Source organism: Marmota monax, unplaced genomic scaffold, assembly GCF_021218885.2.
Source record: "Marmota monax isolate L192 unplaced genomic scaffold, Marmota_monax_Labrador192_F-V1.1 WCK01_AAM20220418_F8-fsc00072, whole genome shotgun sequence".
Lineage (NCBI taxonomy): Eukaryota > Metazoa > Chordata > Mammalia > Rodentia > Sciuridae > Marmota > Marmota monax.
The window spans coordinates 4,943,847-4,968,573 of NW_026692356.1; the positions used below are offsets into that span (position 1 = coordinate 4,943,847).

General features: G+C 36.5%; 1 protein-coding gene across 1 annotated transcript in view; it reads right to left on the bottom strand.

The window, feature by feature from the left end:
• Celf2 (CUGBP Elav-like family member 2) overlaps positions 1–24,727 on the bottom strand; it is an 808,061-nt gene that overhangs the window by 588,799 nt on the left and 194,535 nt on the right. Inside the window, exon 2 of the mRNA XM_058578641.1 lies at positions 16,761–16,799. The gene's annotated coding sequence lies outside the window, so the exon portion shown is untranslated. The remainder of the gene's footprint in view (positions 1–16,760; positions 16,800–24,727) is intronic.

The window sequence follows — 24,727 nt, forward strand, 5'->3', positions numbered from 1 at the left end:
GAAAGTGCTTTTATGAGGATGCAAATCTCTGACAGATCAACTTGGGTGGTGATTTGTATTGGCAACCTGAACTGACCTGTCGTTTGAAGGGTTTTACTTGTTTTGATAGATTCTAGTTTTTTTTGTGGTTGCCTCCTACCAGTCTTCATAAAATAATGTCAGAGGCATGCTAAAATCTTTTGACACAGGAAAAGTCAGAGAAAAAAGTCCCCCAACTGGTTTCATAAACCAGAAATTGTCTTGAGAAGGTGAGAATTGCTTGAGCTTGGTACTCTTACTGCAGCTTCTTCCTTGCAAATGCGTCCTCCTGTGGGGTAAACCAGTAGTAAAAGAAATACATTCATCTTTCTCTTTTTTCATGAGGTACATGAATAACCCTGATAGGTGACCCCCCAAGGCGTACAAAGTTTGGGAATGGACATTAGGTGCCTAGCCACATATATAGCATAAGTATGACTAGGAAAGTCGACCCTGAGACCAGCAATAAAACTATGACACAATAAGAATAATAAATTTCATAATGTCATAGTTTCCAGACTATGTGATTCCTTGGTTTAATTTATAACAATGTGTTATACTGAATTTCAAATGTGCTCTTATGGCTAACAATCTTAGGCATCAATACAAAGCAGTGGTTCTCCAAGGTGTGGGGTTGATCTTGCTATCCAGGGGAGCTTTGACAGTGTCCAGAGACAGGATTTTGCTTTTAACATTGGGAAGTTGTAGCTGCATCTAATGGGTAGAAACAAGGGCTACTGCTAAATACCATATCATACACAGGGTGGCTCCCTAAAACAGAATTATTTGGCCCAAAAGGTTGACAGTGTTGAGCTAAAAAAATGGACATAATAAAACCTTCAAAAAGCATGGTTAACTCAGCATTCATATTAATTTTAGAAGGGGTTGATAGTATAATCTTGTTAGTTCATTTTTTCTGTTATACCATTATATAACCAATATCAATGTCTCAGCTTTATGCCATTTGTTTCACTTTTAAAAAAAGAAAATGAGAAAGGAATTACACTAGGGGTACACACAAATGCTCATAGCTTTCTACTGATTCCCTTAATGCATTTTAGCATTTCTTGTGAAGTTTCTGTGTGTCACTGATATTGCAGATGGAACCCCTACTGCTCCGGAGACAAAATCTGACATTTTAAAGTCATTCCAAGAGAGGAACAAAAATGAAAAAGCAATCGGATTTTAAGCTCACCAGGTTGTGGGTAGCCAGTGCAATTGATTTTCAACCACACAATTCCTTCTTTAATCATGTTATCAGATCAAAAACACACTTTTACTCTACTTAGTTATGCTTATAAAATGGTATTATACATGGAGCATATGCTTAAATATAGACTTCTTGAATAAGTGATGCCTACTGATTAAAGTATTTCCTGTAATTATTTCCCTGTAATTATTATTACTTAGATATAGAAAGTCCTGACCTTAGGAAATTTTTGCCTGGACACTAAATTATCCCTAGACAATGGAGTCTCTTATCTCAAAGCCATTTCTTTACTTTCACTTTATGATTGTAACCACTTTCTTACTGCAACAACCTACCTGAAGATCTTGATTTGAGAAATGTAGTTTCCCTCCTTTCCTTCTTTGTCAAGTATACTGTGTTGTGATGTGTCCTAAACTCTAGTAAGGAAAACGACTTTTCATTTGCTGTGTTAAGCATTATCTTAGCGCTTGCCAAGTACAAAGTGGCAGTTGGGGCTCTATGAGTTTTCATGGCTGTATTATTGGAGTCCAGCACAGAGCTGGGAACCACCAGGGAAGGGATGGACATAAACTATTCTTAGCTCTGTTATTCACCCAGCACTAAGTCTGCTTCTTTTGGGGAGATAGATTGTCTCAATAGCACTATTCTTAACAGGGTTATGTGGTGGGGGAAATTGAGGTGTTCTGATACTTACCAATCACATTCCTAACCAATAAAAGGAACAAGAGATCAAAAACTGATGCCAACTGAAAGGAGTCCAAAAAACTCAATTGCTTGGTTTTCAAAAATTTAACATAATTGCAATTACTTATTCCATAATGGATGTAGCTGAGTCATCTGATTCCCTTTGGATTAGGAGGTTTGGCCATTATCTGTCCTTGTCCTGTTAAACCATGATCAGAAGTGATAAAAGGGCACATTTTTACTTTCCCTTGGATATAGAGTAGCTTGAGCTTGGGCAGTGAATATTATTTTTAAAATTGAACGTCTCACAGGCCTTTGCCTGACTTCTCATCAAAACTCCTATTATTGCTGGTTGGGCGGTTACTCTCGAGCCTTTAAAGCAGCACACAGGAATTTTGTTTGCTTCCAAATTGGGAGTCATCATTAAAAGCAGGGTTCTGGGAGGAGAGGGGGAGGACAAAACCAACAAGAAGGGAAGTTTGAAATCAAAGGATGTTAAGAAATTAGGAGGAGGTTTGGAAAAAGAGGAAACTGGAGATTTCTTTTCAAAGGAGTCCCCACACTCTGGGCTTACATTCCTTCTGAATGTTAATTACAGTCTTTACCTTGGCATTTTGCTCTCATATCAGGGAAGCAATTACTGGCCTAATTCAAATTCATAGCAGCCATTAACAATGAACAAACAGATACATTATTTTAATTCCATTTGCTGCTTCCTTTCTGCTGATGTATTGACCCATGAAGCCTTGACTGGATGTCCTGTAATTGGCATTTGGCAAAGGTTGTTATCATCATCATCCTTTCCATATATGAGTATTTATTAAGCATATATTGCATACATAACACCTTGCAAGGGCAGGCAGCTTAAAGACCACAAGCCAGAAATAGCCTTTGCTTTTACAGAGTTTATGTAATGATGCCTTCATGTTTTTAGATAAAAATTTAGACTATTTTTGTGTGTGTGTGCATGTATGTGTACATAGGTGTAAAGGTCGAGGTGAAAAATAGCACACTTATAGGATTATTATTTTTTAACTTAAATGATTTTCAGTCTTTTATTTCAATCATATATGTAGAACTTGATTCCTGGCTCAATAATACCACTTATATCTAACTCCAAGGCAAGATCCCAGGATGAATATAGTAACAAAAAGACAAGGAAACAGCTTCAAAGTGAAAGAATCACTAACCCATTCTTATCATGAAGCACTCTACTGCTTTCTTCCTTCCTAATAGTTTTGCACACTGACATTATTTTTGTTATGTCTTCATTAGGGGGTATTTTATGTGCCAAATCATTTCATTTAGTTCTAAGCTCTCAGTTTCTTCATGAGTAAAGCAAGATGGTGGGATCTTAGAGTGTCTTACAGCTCTGAGATTTTATTTTTATATTTATTTAAGATGTATGCTCATTATAGTATGTAAATATGATCCTGTATTTCTCTGCTTATAGATTGGGAAAAAAATTTAAGTATTTATGTTCTCCCTTTTCTGCCCTTTTCATGCCCTTTTGAGTTCATTTGTAGAGAACTCCAGAAGAGAATTGGGTTGGATGGATGGGAGGGAAAAAAATTCTTGTATAAAGGTTGTTGGGGTCCTGCATGGCTGATCTGGAGGTGGAGTAGGTGGGCATTTTGATAGGATTGCTGGTATTCTTTTGCCATTAAAGACTATGAGAATAATTAAAAATTCTACTTCTGTGGTCACACGTATGTATTGAGTGCCAATAAAAATGATGCATGAGACAACTGTGGACATAGCAGGACAAGGGAGAAAGCAGTGTATCTACCTGGCAGTTCACTAAGCCCAAAGTGTCCAGCCACCCAGCTGGAGAAACTGGAGACTGTATTCTACTGCCATAAATGCTATTCATCAGGCTTTTAATTTTATAGTTTGAAATGAAGTACCCCTTGATATATGTTTGATTATTAATTATTATATTATTGTTCATTATTTCTGAAAAGTAATAACATGTTTAATAAAAATCTGAGCTATAATAATGAAAATCATTTAGATAATTTCAAGCATTTCAACCTCCTGAGGACTTCAATTTGATTTTTAAAATACAGTAGGAACTTCCTAATTCAGACTAATGACAGAGAGCCCCATTGTGAATTACCAAATTTTGCAGATGAGTGGGTATGCAAACAGACAGCAAAAAAATCAAGGAAAGTAAATCACACAACATGCTTTCTCCATTTATTTTGACAATGGCAGTTCAGACTTAACAGTCTATGGTAAAGCTTTCCTGTACATCAGGAAATGTACTGTCGCTTGATTCATAAAGATAATGAAGTCTTGGTAATCAGAAATCTCTCTCTAGGACTCAGACATTAAATCTTTGCTCAGAGATGGCATTGGGACTGCAGGAGTTTCAAATAATTATCTGGCTTACAGAGTACTGAAACAAGAACAATGGAAGTTCTATTGTAAATGCAGAGGTGAGAAACAGAGGTAAGAGGATATTTCAGTCCATCCTATGGTTACCATTCAGCATTATTATCAGATTTTTGCTTTGCGATCACAGATCTCTTGAGGCAGAAGAGATCTTGTGAATATTCTCTTGTCCAGCCTCCTAGTCTACTGTGCATTGTACTGAGAGGAATTTTATGATTCTCTTCAAGAAATAGGAAGGCCCGACCTACTTTCATGCAGTTCTCCGTTGCCTGAGAAAGGGCTACATACTTGGTGTGCTGTATGGGACAGGCCAGGAGAAATGCTGGGATTCCGAATCTAATGCTCCTAGATTTTTCTTACCCATTATTGTATACTATCTTCTTCTCTGCCTTCTCTTAATGCTGATGAATGGTCCCCAGACTTGGCTGTACAATAGAAGCACCTAGGGAGCTATTTAAAAAAAAAATTCCCCATCTTTAGACATTCTGCTTTAATTGATGATTGAGAGCCATTGGGAGACTGGGGATAGTTGGAAGTTTTTGTGCTGAATCTTCAGTATTATATTCTGTATCCTTCGCAGAGTCACAATGCGGAGGGTATGCCTGGATGCTGGGGTAGGGTAAAGGGCAATCTTACTCTTGGCTAAGTCAGGTCAGTACCACATAGGGGAGGTGGATGGGAAAGAACCTTGGAGTCAGGATTCACTAGTGATATTCTCACATTCACTTAAAGTCTCCCTTCTTAGGTTTCCTCATCTTGAAAATTGCAGATAATAAAAATGCCTAACTCTGGAGTTGTAATAAAATGAGTTCATGTGGATGAAGTGTTTAGAAGAGTTCTGGCAAATGGTTAAAAATTGAAAATTGTCATTTCTTTTTTTTTTGGGGGGGGGGCATGTACGGGGGTTGAATTCAAGGACATTCAACCACTGAGTCATGTCTCCAGGCCTATTTTGTATTTTATTTAGAGACAGGGTCCCACTGAGTTGTTTGGTGCTTCACTTTTTGCTGAGGCTGGCTTTGAACTCGCATTCCTCCTGTCTCAGCCTCCTGTGCCCTGGGATTACAGGTGTGCACCATTATGCCCAGCGAAAATGGTCATTTCTTATTCTACAGAACCTGCAGGTCAAGATCAGTAGAGGCAGAAGTCACTGCTTCCCAATGTGTGGAAGGTTTGAAAATATTAGGCTGGGACCCTTAGAAGCTGGTAAAATTTCTGTGGGTTGTTAGGAAAAACAGGTTTGCTCTTTGGGATAAACCTTGTAAATGGTTTTCAACAGTCATTTTTACAGGATCTTTGATTTTATACCTATTTGGAGGAAGACAGATTAGATTAAGACAGGGCCAGAGAAATAAAAATATTTACATTTAAAGAGAGGATACCTGAATTCCAATGCAATTCTGTTTGTCACCAAAAATGGTGTCACCAAAATGTTAGAGGGAAGACTAATTCTTAAAATGTTTGCTTATTGTGGAAAGAACTGTTAAAAATATAATAAGATTGTTTAAGCTATCCCAAACATTGACAGCACCATAATGGTTCATTTGCACTGTTGGAGGAGGGAGGAAAATTTGGCATGATGAAATTGCTAAGGCTTATAGGTGAAGAGTCAGGTTAAAAAGGGGGATTTACTGGCAAGGAGTAAAAAGCATACTACCACCATTCCTTAAACTAAACTTAAATCTAGATTTATTGAAAATTGGTAAATTGTTCATTTTGTGGCTCTATCCCTGGCCTCCCCACCCCTTATTTTACATTTTTACATTACATTTTACATTACAACATTTACATTTTGGGACTTTCCTTCCTGTTCTGCATCTTTTTTTTGTTGTTGTTGTTTGTTTGTTTGTTTGTTTCAAACTAGGCAGGGCTCATGGAACAGGCTGAATACTGGCTAAAGCTAAAACTAATTAGGCAAGCAAATCTATTGCTCTCTTCAAAAATCAAACATTGCATACCAGAATCGAGTTAAAATGACTTTTAGATTGTCTGTTATTTGGGAATATCTATACTGCAGCTCCCTCAATTACCAAGTCTAATTTGGAGTTGACTACAAATTTAAGCACTTTTCGCAGGAGAAGGCCATGAGTCATTCAGAATAAATCTAATTCATTTGTACAGTATTTCTTGGGCAAAGGTGGGTAGCTAGGGATTCATCTAAGTACAGGAAGAGGGAAACTGCAACACAAGAGACTTTCCAAAGGTCTCTAAGTGAGGTGGCAGCAGAAATGGATAATGGGATGTAGTTTTCTGTGTCCTCAATCTGTTACTGGCTCCTGGTTGATCCAACTTACCTTCTGGCAACTTGCAATTGCTCCCTGGCCTTCTCCCTCCATCTTCCTTCCTCTCTCCAGAAATATGCAAGAGGGTAGTTGGTGGGAAAAAAAGCCAGGTTTTATAGCAATGTTTATACATATTATGTTTATGTGCATTTCCACATTGTGCACATCCTGTGAAATCCTGGAGTCCGTGATATTTGTATATAATTGAAAGGGCACATGCTAATTTGGACTCTGACAGCATCTTAACCAAAATTTACAGTTGCAAATGGTTGACAACTCAGCTCTTGGGTGATAAGAGGGTGATGGGAATCTGATTTGATGGGATGACCCTTCCTGACATGTGAACAAAGAAACCTGCATATCTATTTTTAACCAGACTCTGGAGACTTCCAGTAATTGACATTTGGAGCTGAGGCTCATACTTGTCCCAGTTCCTGGAGACATTTGCATCTCTGTCTGTGTTTGGGTTTCCTCTGTCTAATCCTTCAGAGTTAGCCTGTGTCTGGGCAGAGGGCTTCCAGAAGCCACTCTTCCCCCTCACTCTCTTACACCTTCTGCAGCTGCTAGTACTTTTTATTAGGACCTTCAAACCTTGGGCCTGCCCTTCACATCCCAGAGGAAATGCAAAAACCACTTTGAGCCTCTATGGGCTGCTATAGCTGAGTGCTTCTGATAAAGCTAAATTTAGGTTTTGTAGTTAGCACTCATTAAAAAGACAAAGGGAGACACCTAAGCCTAAGGTAGAGGTTATGCTTTTCCTGCAACTATTGAAACATCAGCATTTAAAAAAAAGACAAGACTCTTTAATCCGATTTAAAAGCCAGAAGTAGTTTATCATGGCACCGAAAAAGCAAAAATCCTCATGAAGCTTTGGGAGATTCTAGCTTTCTTGCTGTCCTCTTCCCCACTGACCTTCTTCCAGGACCCCACACATTAAAGCCATTGTGTTGTCAGGCAGCCACCTCCTCCAAGACAGGGTGCCCTCTGCTGGAAGGTGCTCCCTAATCTCTGGCCTCCCTAGTCCCTGCCCCACTCCCTCTATCCAGGTAACTGCAAACCACTCTGTAGATAGATTCTAGATCAAATGTTACTGCTTCAGGGAATACTTCGATGATTGGGTCCTGTCTCCTCATTATTTGTTTTATCCTTACCCATTATAGCACTGAGATAATTTGCAATTACACATCAATTTGTGCCTTTATTTGCCAACTGCCTGAGTATCCATCTCTATAAGTACAAGGACTGCATATGAATTGGTCACTACTGATATCTCTGTCTCTACCACCATGCCTGGCACAGCAGGTACAAAAAGAAGTCACAATGATAACATTGAGTTTATCCCCAGAATGATGAACTATATTAAAATCCTGATTGAGTAGTTATTATCAGGGTATTTATTTATGATTACAGGGAAAATAGCTAAATGGAACTGTCACCAAATACATGTATTATTTTCCTTGGTAAATCAGATGTGTGTGTGTGTGTATATATATATATACATATATATGTGTGTATATATAAAAATATATATATAAATGTGCAGTATGATTAGGATAATATTTAATTTTTCAAAGGATTTTTTGTATCTACCATCATATTTGCTTATCAAAAAAATCTTTGAGAAAAATTAAGCAATTTTTTGCAAAGTGATTAAGGTACATATATTTCTACCTACACATATACATTATATAGTAGTGGATACTATATAACATATTATCACATTACATATGAACTCCTTTACTAGTATATTATGATAACATATTGTACTGCTTATCATATATGTGAATTTGCTAATTTTACTTTACCTGAAGTTACACTGGAGGCTTATTGCAAAACAGGATTTGTTACTGAGTTTTATAATCAAGAGTGATGATTAAGATGGCTGTTAACTCTGTGTGGGCGTGGCTGAAAAGAGCAACTCTAGACCAAGCCATTCTGCCATGTTTGCCTGTAAAAATAGCTCTTTAATTTTGGCATCATCTTTTGTTCTTTGTTTATAATAATAAATTGATGTGTGCCATGAGAAGTCTCTCACTGCTAACTTTTCTGTAGAGTGAGAGACAATAAAACCCAAAATGTGTTCGTTGCACTGGTACATTATTAGACATGTGCCCCACTCATGCTGGTGTTTTACTAAGAAGGCTTGTCCATGGCTTGAATGGAGTAGACTGAATACAAATCTATGAGAAAACATAGATTTTTGAAAGTACATAGAATTAGGAAGAACAAATTTTAAAAAAGTTAGATGTGTATATCATTGGCTTTGCATCAAATACTTTGTTAAGCACTTTCATATATTTTATCTTTCTCATTTAACCCTCTCCATCTTGAGAGATGTGGGCATTATTATTACGTGTTCTAGATGCAGAATGAAAGCACAAAGAAGTCAGTTAGCATTCAGAAAATCTCAGGAGTAACCTGATTTAAGGAACTGTTCCACCACTCTGAGCTAATTAGTCAATTCTATTGACTTAAGATCTCCTGGAGCCATTTTTCAGTTATATTGACTGTTTTACCATAGACTTATTGTCTCATCCTATTAGACAAGTTTCCAGTATCTATGAATTAAAATGGCTACCTTTATACCAAGGCTTTATGTTACCACGCCAACTGCTATGATCTAAATGTGTGTTTCCCCTAAATTCATAGGTTAAAAACCTAATTTCCAAGGAAATAGTATTGGGAGATGGGTTCTTAGGGAAGTGATGAGATCATGGGGGATTAGAGCCCTTATAAAAGAGACCTCAGAAAGCTACTGGTCTCTTTTAGCCTTTCGAGGACAAAATTAGAAATTTGTTGACTGCAAAGAAGGAGAGGACCCTCACCAGATCCTAATCATACCAGTACTCTGATCTTGGTCTTCCCAGCCTCAAAGACTATCAGAAATAAATGTCTGCTGTTTATAAACCTAATATATTTTTTATAGCAACCCAAATGGACTGACATCAACTCTCCCTGATGCCTGTGGAGCTGGTTTCTCAACACCTTCTAAAGCTTATACTGGGTCCTAAGCAATGCTTCAGTGTGTGCTTAGTGAAATGGGTTCTCTGCTGTCCTCCTATTTTCAGGAGACAGCTTATCATTCAAGAGCTGTTTGGTTATTTATCACTATTTCTCCACATGTCAGTTTCCATGAAAATATGCTGCACAAAATCACTACCATGCTGATAGATCCCAGGCTTTGTGAACATTTCCATCCATGTCATTTATTACCCTCTATACTATGCTTTAAGACTGAAGTCCCCCAAATGCAAGTTGGATGCTTGCTTCTGATGGACAGCTGCTTCTTTTGCTTTGCTCTAAAATGGCATCATAACAATACTATGTGCCAGTCATGATACCATTATCCTGATTATATTTTATCATTTAATAGAAAAAATTTGAGGTAGAAATTGTGTCTGAAAGGAAAACTGAGACAAGAAAAGAAAAAGTGTATTTCTAAAGGTCACACGGCTTAAAAAGATTGAGCCAGGATTTTGCCTACAGATGGTCCATCTTCAAGACCTTCACTATTGCTGACCAGTGTCCTGATAGGATGCTTGCTGGAAGCAGTAGGGCATTTTTTAGTTCAGTTTTCTGCTTTTATTTAAACATCTAATACATCACGGATATAGCATAGACATGAATATCGATAACCCCTACTAAAATTAATAGGTAATTTTAATCATAGAAATTGGAAGACTAGGAAACGTTTTTGTTTGGCCTAAGTGAAGTCTCCCATGTAAGGTAAATTCAGTCTGGGCCAATTGATGCCTTGGAATGTGTCCCTTGCAACCTGACAGTGTAATGAACTAGTTAAGAGGGAAGAGTGCCAAGTTCTGGGAACTTCAGTGTGAGGGCAGAGAATCTTCTGGCAAGGAGGAAATGCCTCTGGTCTCAGAAGAGGGGGTGAGTTTGGAATTTGAAGAAATGATTAGGAAGAGAATCCCCAGTATTGGATGGGGACCTTGGTTCCCAGTACTGGTGCATTCATATTCCGATTCACCCTCCACAGAGGTCATCACTATTTTAACCTCATTCTCGCTCTTGTCTGCTTTGACTCCTGCCACTGGAGTCCCCTGCATGTAGGTCTGACAGATGCTTGGAATGTTCTCAATCAATACTTGTTGAGTAAAGTGGCCTGGGAAATATTTTCTGCAGGATTTCATATTTGATTTCCTGATGAAATTCAGTAGAAAAATATTATGTAGAGATATAGAATTTTGTTAGCATATATGTATTTCAATGAATTTGTAGCATAATATGGAACCAGATTTCACTTCTGTTGAAAACCTTTGGTTTAATATAGGGCTGTCCTTGTGGAGGCTGGTGTAAATACTCAGATATTTGCTAGTTTATGTTCTTGGACAAATATGTTTTCTGCCATGGTCATTTGAATGCCTTCTCTGGGGTTTGCTTAGGAGTAAATTAACTGGCATAGAATCATCTTTGAACAACATTTGTTAATACTTTTGAGGCCGTGTGTTAAAAAAAATTCACAGTCACATCAATCATATTAAAATACATTTTTCATGTGATGATTTTGTTAAATATGCTTTTTAATCTCATATATTGCAAAAGTGATAAAAAATAGGCCACTCAGAAAATGTACCATTTTTTCCACAATCAATTATATCACCAAGGAGTAGTCTTTGTTGATTCAATTTTAAGGGACACCAAATCCTGGAAATCTTTTTTGGTTCCGGAGATTGAACTCAGGGGCGCTCAGCCACTGAGCCACATCCCCAGCCCTTTAATTTATTTACTTTAGAGACAGGGTCTCACTTAGTTGCTTTTGCTGAGGCTGGCTTTGAACTCGAGATCCTCCTGCCTCAGCTTCTAGAGCCACTGGGATTACAGGTGTGCGCCACTGCACCTGGACTCCATGCTGAAAATCTTGTAGTGAGTGTGCCATGTACATTTTTGTGGTCAGGAAGCAAGGAACTGAAGTCCCTACATGAAACTTGGAACTTTTTCTGTGTTGGACATGCTTAGCTTAGTCCACTGTGGAAGAAGCTACCTGTAAATTTGAAAGTCTAGTTAGCCACAAACAGGAGGAGCCTGTGCAGTGTGTAAATCACACTGGTCATTTGTTTGCATCTTTCTTTCTGAGAGTGGCATCTCTGAAATGTCATAGCCTTGCTTTATTATCCAGTGTGGAAGGCAATCCAGGTCTGTTTATGAATATACCTTTCATCTTCTATCTTAAAAGTTTCTGTAGGGTGGGCAATATTGATAGTTCCAAGCTGAAGTTGCAGGGCCTACACAGTTCCTGCCTCAATAGGAGAGAACTTGGACCATCTGCTACAATGCTGAAATGAAAGAAATGCAGGTAAAGTCCTCAATCAAAAAGAAAATAACCAGATTGTAGCTGTATCAACTCAGGGAATCAGTTAGCCATTGTGTTAAACTTGTTCATGAATATTATAAATGCAGCGGCAGTAGCCCTTATTGGGAATATGTGCCTTAGAAAGAACAACAGGAAAGGCTTTTTATGCTTCAATCACAAGTGGGAATAGAAGAAATGATTTTGCTATCTGGCCCTTTGAGGAGGCCCATTGTTCTTCTTAGCAGAAATTCCCAGATATTCCGGCTGTTCTGATCATTTTTCTTTTTTCCTGCTTTAGGTAGCAAATTGACAGTGGGTTGGGGAGTGTAAATGTTGGGGCAATAGAAATTATGTAAATGTTGCATTCCAGCAAGAAAACTTTCAACCCCTTGGGGTCTTTTAAACAGCATTAATCTAGGAATTAGATACAAAATTTAACTTTTTTCATGCTAATAATGATTTCATAAAGAAAAACTCGTTAGTAAAGGTGACAAATATGAAGTTCTATTGAACATTTAAATTCAGGAACCTCAGCAAGTGCCCCAGGGAGATATTTACTCAGCCAATGACTCTCTGATGTTATTAAGAAGTAATTTATTCAAGAAAGTCTCCATTCATGAGTTTACATAAGAACAATACCTACTTTACAAAGGCTTGTATTCTCACTATATCACATACCTAATTTACAATGACTTTTGGTTAAAATTTTCATTAGGTTGGTTCAATAGTATTTGATAATTTTAATTCAGTTTTATGAGATCCCAGGTTCCCATTTATAGGAAGAGAAAATGCAGAGGAAATAAATTTTTAAAGAGCACATTTATCTCTCCAGTGAGCTCTATGTAGCAAACCTGAGGTGGAGAAAAGTTAGCCTTTCGTATTTCTATGGCAGTCCCTTTCAGGCATCGACTATGGGTATCCATTGAAAACCAAAGCAGATCAGAGTATCAAAGCTTTACCCATCAGTGCTGCTGTTCCACAAGAGAATCTCATATGAAATACTAAAAGAGAAAAAGTATTCTATAGCACAAGTGTCGAGTATTTTCATAGGCATAGGAAAATAGAACCCATATAGGTCAGAGGTGAGTACAGGTTTTCTAAAACAAGGATTATTGAGCATATGATTCTCAGAGATTAAGACTTTTGTAGAAAAGCCATTATGTAAGGCTTACTTAAGACCATGAAATTAGGGCAGATTCAAAGTCCCAAATGCTAGAAGATAAGACTAGGATCAGGACCAGCTATCCCAGGATGCTAGTGTGAGCCCTTCTTAGGCACAAATCCCCACTTCCTGCTCCAGAAGGAAATAGAACTCAGAAACATGGTAGACCCAACCCTAGTAGGGTGATGGGGAATTTGTCCCGTTTGACTGAAGAAGGGATGAGTGAACAATAGGCTTTGAAAAGCAGGAAATAAAAAAAACAGATACCCAGAAGATTAAGTTTTTTTCAGGAATTAATATTCCTTTCAAGCTACTTAATCTAAACTTCCATGGTGATAACTTTACACTTTGTAGCTAATTTGCAAAAAGGATCTAACAAGCAAAGTACAACTCTTTCCTCATTTTATCAACACATTGAAAGAATCTAATATTGTTTGCCAACAATGGAATCACCTTTCCACAATATTGCCACCATTTTGACATTGTTGAGCTATCAACAAAATTCCCTGTGTATATCATGGATTGGGGTCTTGAAAAATTAGCTGTGGTTCTGCCTAGATGGCTGTGATAGCAGAGGTGAAAATGATGATCTACTTCCTGGGCCACCATTACCATTCTGGAATGACCTTTTCATGTCAAGGAAGAAGATTCTGAAACCACTATTCAGTGAATTCCATCGATATAGAAAAGCAGACTAGCTGATTTACCATCTAAATGTCAATTTTTATTTATAATAGCCTGATATGTGTTCTTCTTTTTAGCTCTTGAAGGTGCCCATGGTTTACTTAGGAAACAGACTCTTTTGTACCCATAGCAATTTGCACAAAGGGAGGAAGTGCCTTTTTCTCAATAGAGGTACTGGACCAAAGAGTCACATTCTGATGATGGCCCACATCAAATGAACATGTCCTGAGTGTTTAGATGGTAGCCCCTCAACACATGATAAAAGCCTGCAAACCAAAGTCAAAGCCTTGTGTGTTAGTTTTATATGGACTTTATGCTTTGTCTTAGATATATTCTGATAGTACTAGAAGTGAATTTATGGTTATTGTATGTGATTATCATTATCATTATAAATTACAACAGTATTTTATAGTATATAATGGAATGAAAAGATAAAAAGTGACATTAAATAGTAGATTTCAGTGTTAAATCACATATTGTATCATTTGGCAGTTAAATGTCTCTTAAATATTAAGGAAAATTTTATCATTTGATGTTTGCATAAAGAACTAAAGGAACTATATCAAGCTGCATTACTAAGTACAGTTGGACTCTGTCATATAAACCACCAGAGAGCAGAGGTTGGTCCTCTTTCCATTGGCCTCTACGAAGAAGAGGATAAGGCCAAAATTTTGGCTGATTTCTGTACAATTGCATTCCTGTCCCTAGACACTATGCAGAGAGCACATAGAGTTTCCCTGCTTTTTCATCACTTCATTTAACTCATCCTGACAACTCTTTAAAGCTCTTCATTACTTCTAAGAAATTGACACTTCGGTCCCTGGCAGTCATCTGTGTTTAGCCTCCTGTCTCTTGGCTTTGTTGACCAAAAAAAGCACATCATTATGTGGAAATATTAACTCTCAGTGGTTAAAGGATCAATGAAATGGCTTCCAGTGCTGTGGATATTATGTTTGATGGTTTTCCCAAAGACTTCACAGACTAGGATCCTTGCTTTCTCAGACTGAGGAGATTCAAAATAGGATGTTCCATTCTTGTGATGGAAGTTGGCCCCATTTGACAAGGCTTCAGTTGTTATTTTTGATTTTCCAATGTTGTTTTACTAAACCTTCTGCCAATGGAAAGGACCTTGCATAATCCACACCCATCACTCCTATGCCAGGAGAGACCAGGGAACATCAGACAGCAGCAGCTGGGTTTTCAACTTACTTTGTTCTGACTCTGGCTTCCATTAGATAATTACTCTCAGTCTTTACATTGATGCAGGAATTAACCTAATCCGTGATGTGACCACATGATTGTAGGAAATCTGAAGTCCTTTTACTACCTAGAATATTGGATTATTTCTCAGCTCATATTAGACCCACTATGATCCTACATCATCAACCCCTTTATCTCAAGGTATGAATCCTAAGCACTATACAAAGATTGCAATATAGGTAATTCCCCAAGGCATGATTAATCCTATTTCAGGGTGCAGGAAGTATATGATTTATTTATTTATTTATTTGGGGGGTAGAAGTAGGACCCCTTGAAAGAAGATATTTGAGTAAGGGGTGGAGTAAAATGAGAACCAACAAAGAGTGAACAGCGTGAGAAAATTCAGAGATCCTGGATATATTTTTGCTTACTGCCATTTTTGTCTTTGGCCTTATTAACAAAACTCTAGGGATTTAAAGAGTCTAAATTGCTTTTTGTCACATTCTCAATTAGGCTAATCCTAATATTAATGAACACTCTTGAACAATAAAATGTGTAAAATTTTTATTCTTCTCATAACCAAACTGATCACATATGACCTTGAAATTCCACTGTCCAGGAAATACATATGTATTTTAGGATTAAATAACTTTTTTTTCTTTCCCATCTGCACTCTAAATCTGTGCCATATGTCACCTAACAAGGTATTTTCCATTATTTTTTCTTCACTTCAGTGCATGTTGTTTCTCTTGTCCCTTGAAAATTAGCCTGTCTGTAATCAGAAATCACTTCCACTCACAGTTCAGTGCACCTACTGTAGATGTGGCAAACGCTTGTTTACAGAGCTGGTAATTGGATTAAAACATTGAAAAGAAACAGAAAAATGGAATGTATTGAAAAAAATGAAAAACACAGCCACGGAAATCAACAAAACCAAAATGAATTAAAAAGCTCTAATGAATGAAATTGGTATGAACAGAAATCATTTATCAGTAACAATGCTCTAGAGTTTTTGGTCCTCAATATATAATTGCAATGATAGTTAAAAACCTGAAAGAAGGAGGAAAAGTATTTGTGAATAATCTTTCTTTGAGGATAGTTTAAAAATGGTTGATTGGTTTCTATCTTTTGCGCTGCCTTGAAAGATGGACTGTGCATAAATTTTCACTATGTCTGAAGATCAAAATACTATAGCAGGGAAGGTTCCCTGTGTTAAATTATTTGAGAGAGAGAATTAGTTATTCTTTTGAATCTAGGTCCTATTGTGACACCTGAAATAACACAGAAAAAGAAAACAAGTATGATCTCTTTCAAGAATCTTGCTGAGTGGTGTGCACAGGTGGAATGTGGCATTGTGCGCCATTTTGTTCACTTGAAAGTGATGGAGTTGATACGTATTGGTTACTTCCATCCTCAAAGGTATAGCTATAGAATTACTTTTCTAAATATTCTCCTAATAACCTTGTTTGCTTTTTAAAAAGAAGTTGATATTTTTAGGAAGCAAAATAAAATAACTTGCAATAAAACAAAAGGAGCAGTAATCTTAGGAATGTGAAATCAACTAGTCATAATACAGAAATGTCAATATCTGATAACAGATAGGTTCTCATGTAAATATGACCCATAGGCACAATGGACCAGACTCAACAGTAAACACAATTCAGAATAAAAAACTTCAAAGAGAAGCAACAGAAATGTTTGTATGCAGAAAGCAGAAATCCAGAGTATCAAAAGCACATGAGTAAACAAAACTACCTTTTTAACAGGTACTCTGAAATCAGTCCATTTGAAGTCTGCAAAAATGTCACTTCTTACCTGATTGCCTAGATCACTCCTTTCTGTAGCTCTGGAGATCTAAATATGAAAAAAAAAAGTGTAAGTAATTTAGTCTTTTTATTTGAGAAAGATACTTTATGTAAACTTATAATACTTAAAAATTACTCAGTTAAGGAAAAAGTTGGGATAAAGCAATGTATAACCATTAAATGAGCTTGATTAATTTTATGTTACATGCTATTGCAAATGGCTCATTGTGCCCACTGACCTAATGTGAAGGAAGAAGTGAAATCTAGTTCTAGGGGAACTTCTTCAGTCTTCATCAGAGTGAAATGATATTGTTGCATTAATGATTTCTTATTTTCACCACATCTGTGCAAGTAAGATTTTTCTGTTTGGTCTATATTCCCTTGGGGATATTGATACTTGATCACTACCTCTATTTTATCCATATTAAAGTTTGAATGTGGGAAGAGAGAAAATGAATACTCTCCTTCTGCCACAGAAACTCTGTCTGGGAACCTAATATCAGAAATATTATAAGAATCTTCTTAGACTGTTTATTTAGATGATAAATAGAATATTAACCAGTTGTACTAGAATCCATTAACCACATATAACAGTTTTATTTTTTAGCTTAACAACAACACTGGGTTTGAAAAAAATTTAGAGGAGTCACAATTTATTTTCCTGATTGTCAGTGGTATTAATTTATTTAATTGGTAGTAATGAAAGATATCCTATTATAAATGTGAAATCAAAAGTCAATTATAGAGGGGCTGAGGTTGTGGCTCAGTGGTAGATCGTTTACCTAGCATGTGCAAGGCCCTGGGTTCAATCCACAGCACCACATATAAATAAATAAAATAAGGGTATTGTGTCCAACTACAACTAAAGAAGTAAATATTTAAAAAACAAAGTCAATTACAGAATCACTGAATCCATTGGTAAACTGTAGCTTACCAAATCTAGCCTGCTACTTATTTATATATAATTCATGAGCCAGCAATGGATTTTAATTTTTTTAGTGGTTGAAAAAAATTAGAAGAAGAATATTTCTTAGTATATAAAAATATCAAATTTTAGTGTTCATAAAGTTTTATTGAAATACAAGACTATACACTTTTGTTTCTATAATGACAGAAATGAGTCTGCCTCCTGACCTGGGTTGTAATTAACTTCATCTTTGTTGGAAGAAATAGGGGAATAATGTGATGAGATCCTAAATATTGAAACTGATCAATCAGATATGTAGGTGCTATCTTTTTCAGGTCACTAAAATGAAAATGACTATATTTTGCTATGGGTCATCTAGGTGAATCACAACAAACCATGAAGGGACACTCATGATCAAATGAATTCTGGCTATCAGCACTGGAAGTTCTAAGGTGGCATCATTGCTGTACTATAGAAGCTTATCAAATTCATTTTTTGCTGATATGACTTCAAGATTATCATTAATGTGCAAATAAGAATATCTAGAACTTTAACTCAATATGGAATAAATAAAAACAACCCTCAAAACACTCAGAACACAATATATAAGTGAATATATCCATATATGTAACCATAATTTGTAAGTGGATAGTTACCAAATCTCCTTTTCAGCTTATAATAAGACTTTGAGGCTATCTAGAATATTATAAGACTACTTAGAAAATTAAGTCAACACAGACTAAGTAAAAACAACCCTCGAAAAATTTACATGAAGTTCAAAGTTTACATATTGAATATATCAACTGTACAACAATACTTAAGCATTTATATGAAGTTACAAATGGTTACAACCAACATATTTATTTATTTATTTAGGGTACCAGGGACTGAACTCAGTGGCATTTGACCACTGAACCACATACCCAGCCCTATTTTCTGCATTTTATTTAGAGACAAGGTCTCACTGTCTCCTGTCTTGCTTTTGCTAAGCCTGTCTTTAAACTCACCCGTCCTTCTGCCTCAGCCTCCCAAGCTGCTGGGAGTACAGTCATGTGCCACCATGCTGAACCCAGCATATATTTTTAATGAAAAGATGTATACATATAAATATATATGTTTATATATATATATATATATATATATATATATATATATATATATGTGTGTGTGTGTGTGTGTGTGCGCGTGCGTGTGTGTGTTTATCTATATATGTACACACATATATAATAAAAGATTAATCTTGCCCCAAAAGAAGTCTGGCCTTTGCCCTAAGATCCTGCGAAATCATTTCTAAGACCTTGAAATGTCCTTTCTGGTTTAAGGATCATTGTTTACCTGGAGCCCATTGACTACACCTGATAGTCCATGTTAACAATATGATCTATAATGGTGGGTTCTTGGGCCATGCATTATCAAGTCAACTTCTGGCAGGGCTAGAGACAAATATCAGTCATGCAGATGGTCATCTACGATTCTATAACACCCACAATAAAAGTTCAGGATAGCAGAGGGTTTTTATGTTTGACAATGCTACCTGCATGTCATCACACACAGTTTCTAGATGTGATCTCTCTAGAAGTGTGCTCCACCAGGGGGAAAGGACCACTGAAAGTGCTGCACTTGGAATTGTTCTGGATCCTGCCTCATGTACCTCTACCCTTGGCTGATTTTTAATCTGAATCCTTTCACTGTAGTAAAGATTTCTATGAGTTCAGTGGTCTTCATGAGTTTTCTGAGTATTTCTAGCAAATTATCAAACTGGAGGGTGATCTTGGGGATAACTTGCAAAGGGTGTTAAAGTGAGGGTGGTCTTGGAGACACCAGAAAATTACAGTACATGTACCCTTTTGATTTGCATACATATATATGCATGCTGTTATGAAAACCATGCCAGCAGTTTTTTTTTGTGTGTGAGACATCATTTATTCTAGGATGCTGACAATATTATATTTCTTCATATGGTAGTGAGTAAATGAGTATTAATATACCGTTATCTTTTAATGCCGTACATATATATTTTATGCATTCTTCAGTATTTATAATATCTCAATATTTAAAAAGAGAAAAAACTCTCCATGTTATTACAAATATGCACACTCACACACACACATATACACACATACATGCTCAACAGTTCAGTACAATAACTAAAGCAACTAGCCATGCAAAAGATTGCCATTCTACCCTCAGTCTTCTTATTTAAGGGCTGTTGTCTATTTTTCATGAAGAATGTGGCCACTAAAACCCATTCAATTTGTACATGTTCTCTTGCCCCTGCATCCAACCATTCTCTTGATAAGTATAGCTATCATTTTATACACAGGTATTATTTTAACTGTTTACAACAATTTGTTAAAGGAGGGAAGGGAAATGAACAAAACCTCTCCCAAGAGTCCTTTGTTTTACTTTAGTTGTTCAAGGATCATAATCACAATTTCATGATATGAGAGGAAATATTGGCTTGGCTTTATTTTATTTGCTACTTTCTGGAGATTTAGAATTTATGTCCCACTGCTTACATATGTATTTCTCTTGTTTGGACTTAGTTGTAGCAGTATAACCACATCTGTATAGATTAGATGGAATGACTTTAAAATCTCAACTAGCCAATAGCATACTTGGGATCTCAACAGTGAACTGTAACTTCCTTCTTGGACAGAAACTGGGATTTTGCTCCTCTTTTCAGTCCCTGCTCTAGTTCTTGGAGTAATGAATGCTTAGGTAAATTGTTTTCAGCTGATTGATCACAAATTCAGACCTATCAATAGACAATCTTCTGCACCTCTAGAGATGCCTTCTGGTCCAATTTCTTGCCTTTTGCAGTCATGGCGTGTCTACATAGCACATGCTCTGTTGTCATATAGAATCATTGGCATCTTCTGCATGGGGAAGAATAGCTAAAAACAGAACATGATTCTTTATAGCCAGATTATGGATCTTCTATAGCAGTTGCCAGAGTGTGTTGCCTGACAAATCTGGTTGCAGCCTGAAAATATAAATGCTGGAATTTAGTTACAGTAAGGTAAGATAATTTCAAGTATTCATTTAACTTCGTAAGGTATCAAATATAATTTATTGACATTTGGGGGAAAAAAACTGAAAATCAACACCTTTTAGGAATAATTTTTGCTATATGTTAAGATCCATGTATATTTCCTATAGATACTGTTAAGAGCAATAAAGAAAAAAAAAGAATTATAAAAATGTTTGATTAGTGAGTATAACAGTCAAAGTATGCAAAAGAGGCAGTATTATTAGAAACCTACTGAAGACAGTAACTTACTAGGTCATATAATAACTATCTTTTAAAAGTTACCCAGATAGATTGTCACAAGTCAGTTCCTGGCAATTGTATTACTCAGCTTTGTCTAGTTTCATTGTTCATATGGCCCTAAATAATCAGGCCACTCTCATTGATTAGCAGCTTGTTCTGGCCAACTGAACAACTCAATCAAATTGACCCTGCGACAACTTGTTTCATTGCTTCGCAGAAAGGACTCCTCCAAAGCCTGAGTCGGCCATGTTTGGGCCATTTAAAATACTAAACATGTTCCAGGCAAAAAGCATGGTTGTCGAGAACAAACCACAGGGTGGCACTACCGCATGTTGTATCAGGGATAGCTTGGCCTCACTCATGGAGGTTCTCAAATCTCCTTATGGGTTAACCATCGAACAATAGTGTTGGTGGAAACTCTGATTCCCAGGTCCCACTCTAGAGGTACTGATTTGGTGCTCTGTGTTGGATGCCCAGGGATATGCATCTTCAATAAGTACCCACATGATGCTGATACTGATGGCTTCAGATAGCCTTAAAGAAATAGAAAGCTCTCTCTTTGCCCTTTAGCCCAATTCCAAACAGTCAGAAGTGCTTGAAGCTTTCTAACAGGCAGTTGTTTTCTACTATCACTGCAAGATTCATGTGCTTATGTCAGGACCTTTTAGCAACCCCATATTTTATGATCCAGTGGAAAAGGTTTCAGTCAATGGCCCTGACTACAAGCCAGAAGTCTGATTTGGCCAGTGTGTACATAGCATTTACCCGGTTTCTATATAATTCTGAAGATGCAGATGATATGACTCTCCAATGTGTTTTATTAATATCATGGTGTTCCATACTCTAATATCTCCAGGACAATAATTTTGGCAGATTTCTTTCCCTAGACCATACATTGCTATAGCCATCATTACCTTACAGCTGTCTTATAAAACCATGAGCAGCTGGACTGAACTGGTCTGTGATTTTTCCCCCCTCACTAGATTAAAAGACTTTATACTGTTAATAAATGGAGGCAACTAAAGGTTAAATATTTTACTCATCCAGCCTTTTGAATAATGACTGATTGTAAAGACAGGTTGAGTTTAATTGCCTAAATTTAAAATTGAAAACTGATATTCTTAGCTATTAAAATCTAAGAGCACCTCTTGTTTTCAATTCTACATGTAAGAGCCTGAAAGTCACCACCTTTAAAAAAATAGCAGAACAAACTGAAAATCAACAGTGCTCTTTTAAATCCCAGGGGAAGTGAAGTCAAAGAGCAAGTTGCTGTCCCTACATTCAAGACACATCATAGTCAGAGAAAAGTACAACACACTGGGGCAGAAAACCTCCATGGGAACCAGAGATAGGGTAGAGAAAAGGGATTGCAATTGAGGATGCTGGTGCTTTGTGTGGAGAAGTCTGAGAATTATAAACTTGAGAGGAACCAGTCTTGGAGGGTCCTCTATATTTGTGAATTTTAGCTTAATTAGGTTCTTATAAAAATATTTAGTGCTTTCCCAGGGATCGCAGATGAAAGGAGCCATTTGAAATATGCCAGACCACTTTGTTTCTCTTAACAGTCTTCCTTTAGGAGAGACTAGCTAACCAGAGTATCATACTGGGATTTTATCAGAACCTAACTGATGATTGGGGGTGAGGGAAGAAATACCCAACTTCAGCCAGCTTTAGTCTTTTATGGGAGAGGGGGATATACTCAATTCTAGTTCACATTAGCCATCTTGTCTTACACAAAGTGGTGCTAGGAATTTCAGAGTCTAGGGCCACTGGCTTACTAAAAGACTGAGATCTAATTTTAGGACTATCAAAGGCTTCCCCTTCCTACACCCTTAACACCCACATTACCAAGGCCTATTGACAGCAGTTCTTTTTACTCCATTGGTTACATCTGGCTAAGAAAAACTTACAAGACAAACTAAAAGGCAAAAAGCACAGTTTGAAAAGACAGAGCAAGCATCAGAACTAGACATAGTGGGAAGTTGGAACTATTGGACCAGAGAATTTAAAACAACTATGATGACTGTGCTAGGGGTGCCAATGGATAAATTAGACAGCATGCAACAACAGATGGAAAATATAAGAAGAGAGATGGAAATTCTAAGAAAGAACTAAAAAGAGATGCTAGAGATAGAAATCACTGTAACAAAAATTCCTTTAATGGGCTTGTTAGTAGATGGAACATGGACACGGAAAGAATCTCTAAGTTCAATGAGAGCACAATAGAAACCCCCAGCACTATAGAGCAAAGAAAACAAAGGCTGATAAAAGCAGGACAGAATATTCAAGAACAGTGGAACACCGTTTTTAATGTAATAAAAATGCCAGGAGGAGAAAGATAGAAGGAACAGAAGCATTTGAAATAATAGTGACTTCAAATTTCTCCAAATAAATGTCAGACACTAAACCACAGATCCAGGAAACTCAGAGAATACCAAGCCATTTAATTGCCAAAAGACTTTATCTAGGCATATCATTTCAAACACAGAAAAACAAAGTTGGAAGTACATGTATGAAGTCATGAATGGTGTGAATATATTTTGTATACAACCAGAGATATGAAAAATTGTGCTCTATATGAGTAATAAGAATTGTAATGCTGTCATATATAAAAATTAGAATAAAAAATTTTTAAAAAGTAAAACAAAGATGGAGACAAAATCTTGAAAGAAGTCAGGAATAAAAATAGCATTTTTACAGAGGTGTACAAATAAGATTTACATGGACTTCTCTTCAGAGGCCATGCAAACAAGAAAGAAGTGGAGTGAAATATTTAAAACATTCAGAGAAAATAAGACCCTACACAACTCTCCAATATAGAATTCTGTACCCCCATGAAGTTATCTTTCAAAAGTGAAGAAGAAATACTTTCTCAGACAAAATGAGGGAGTCTGTTGCCAGTAGGCATGTCTTATAAGAAATATTTAAAAAATACTTTAAAGAGAAGGAAAATAAGACAGGCCAGAATTCAGGTGTACATGAAGGAAATATATTAACAAGGACTAAGTGAAGGGAAAATAAAAACCTATGTTTTTTTACTCTTAATCTAATATATATCAGCATTTTCAAAATAACAGCAACAATATATTTGATGATGTACGTGTGTATATATACTTAGTAACTTAGTAATAAACTAGTTTCCAAAATATACAAAGAATTCTTAAAACTCAACAAGAAAATCAAAAGCAAAATCCAAAACAACCTGATTAAAAAATGGGCCAAAGATCTTAGCAGACGTATCAAAGAACATGCACACTAGCAAACAAACACATGAAAAGATACTTGGAATCATATATCATCAAGGAAATACAAATTCAATGAACAATGAGATACTCAGAACACCACCAAATGATGCTGGTGAAGACATGAAAGAATGAGAACTTTCATTTGTCATTGTGGGGAATACAAAATGGTGCTGCCAATTTGGTCAACATTTTAGCAGTTCTTTATAAAACTAAATATACTCTTGTCATACAATCTTTTAGTCCTACTCCTTGATATTTACTCCAAAGGAATTAAAAATGGAGGCCCACACAAAACCCTGCACACAGATATTTATAATAGCTTTATTTATAATTGCCCAAACTTGGAGACCACTAAGATGCTCTTTTGTGGGTGAGTGGATAAATAAACTGCAGAACATCCAGACAATGGAATATTGTTCAGCACTAAAGAGAAATGAACTACCAAGTTGTGAAAAGCCATGGATAAGCTTAAATATACATTTATAAGGGAAAGAAGCCAATATGAAAAGACTACATGTTGTGTAATTCTAACTACATGACATTTGGAAAAA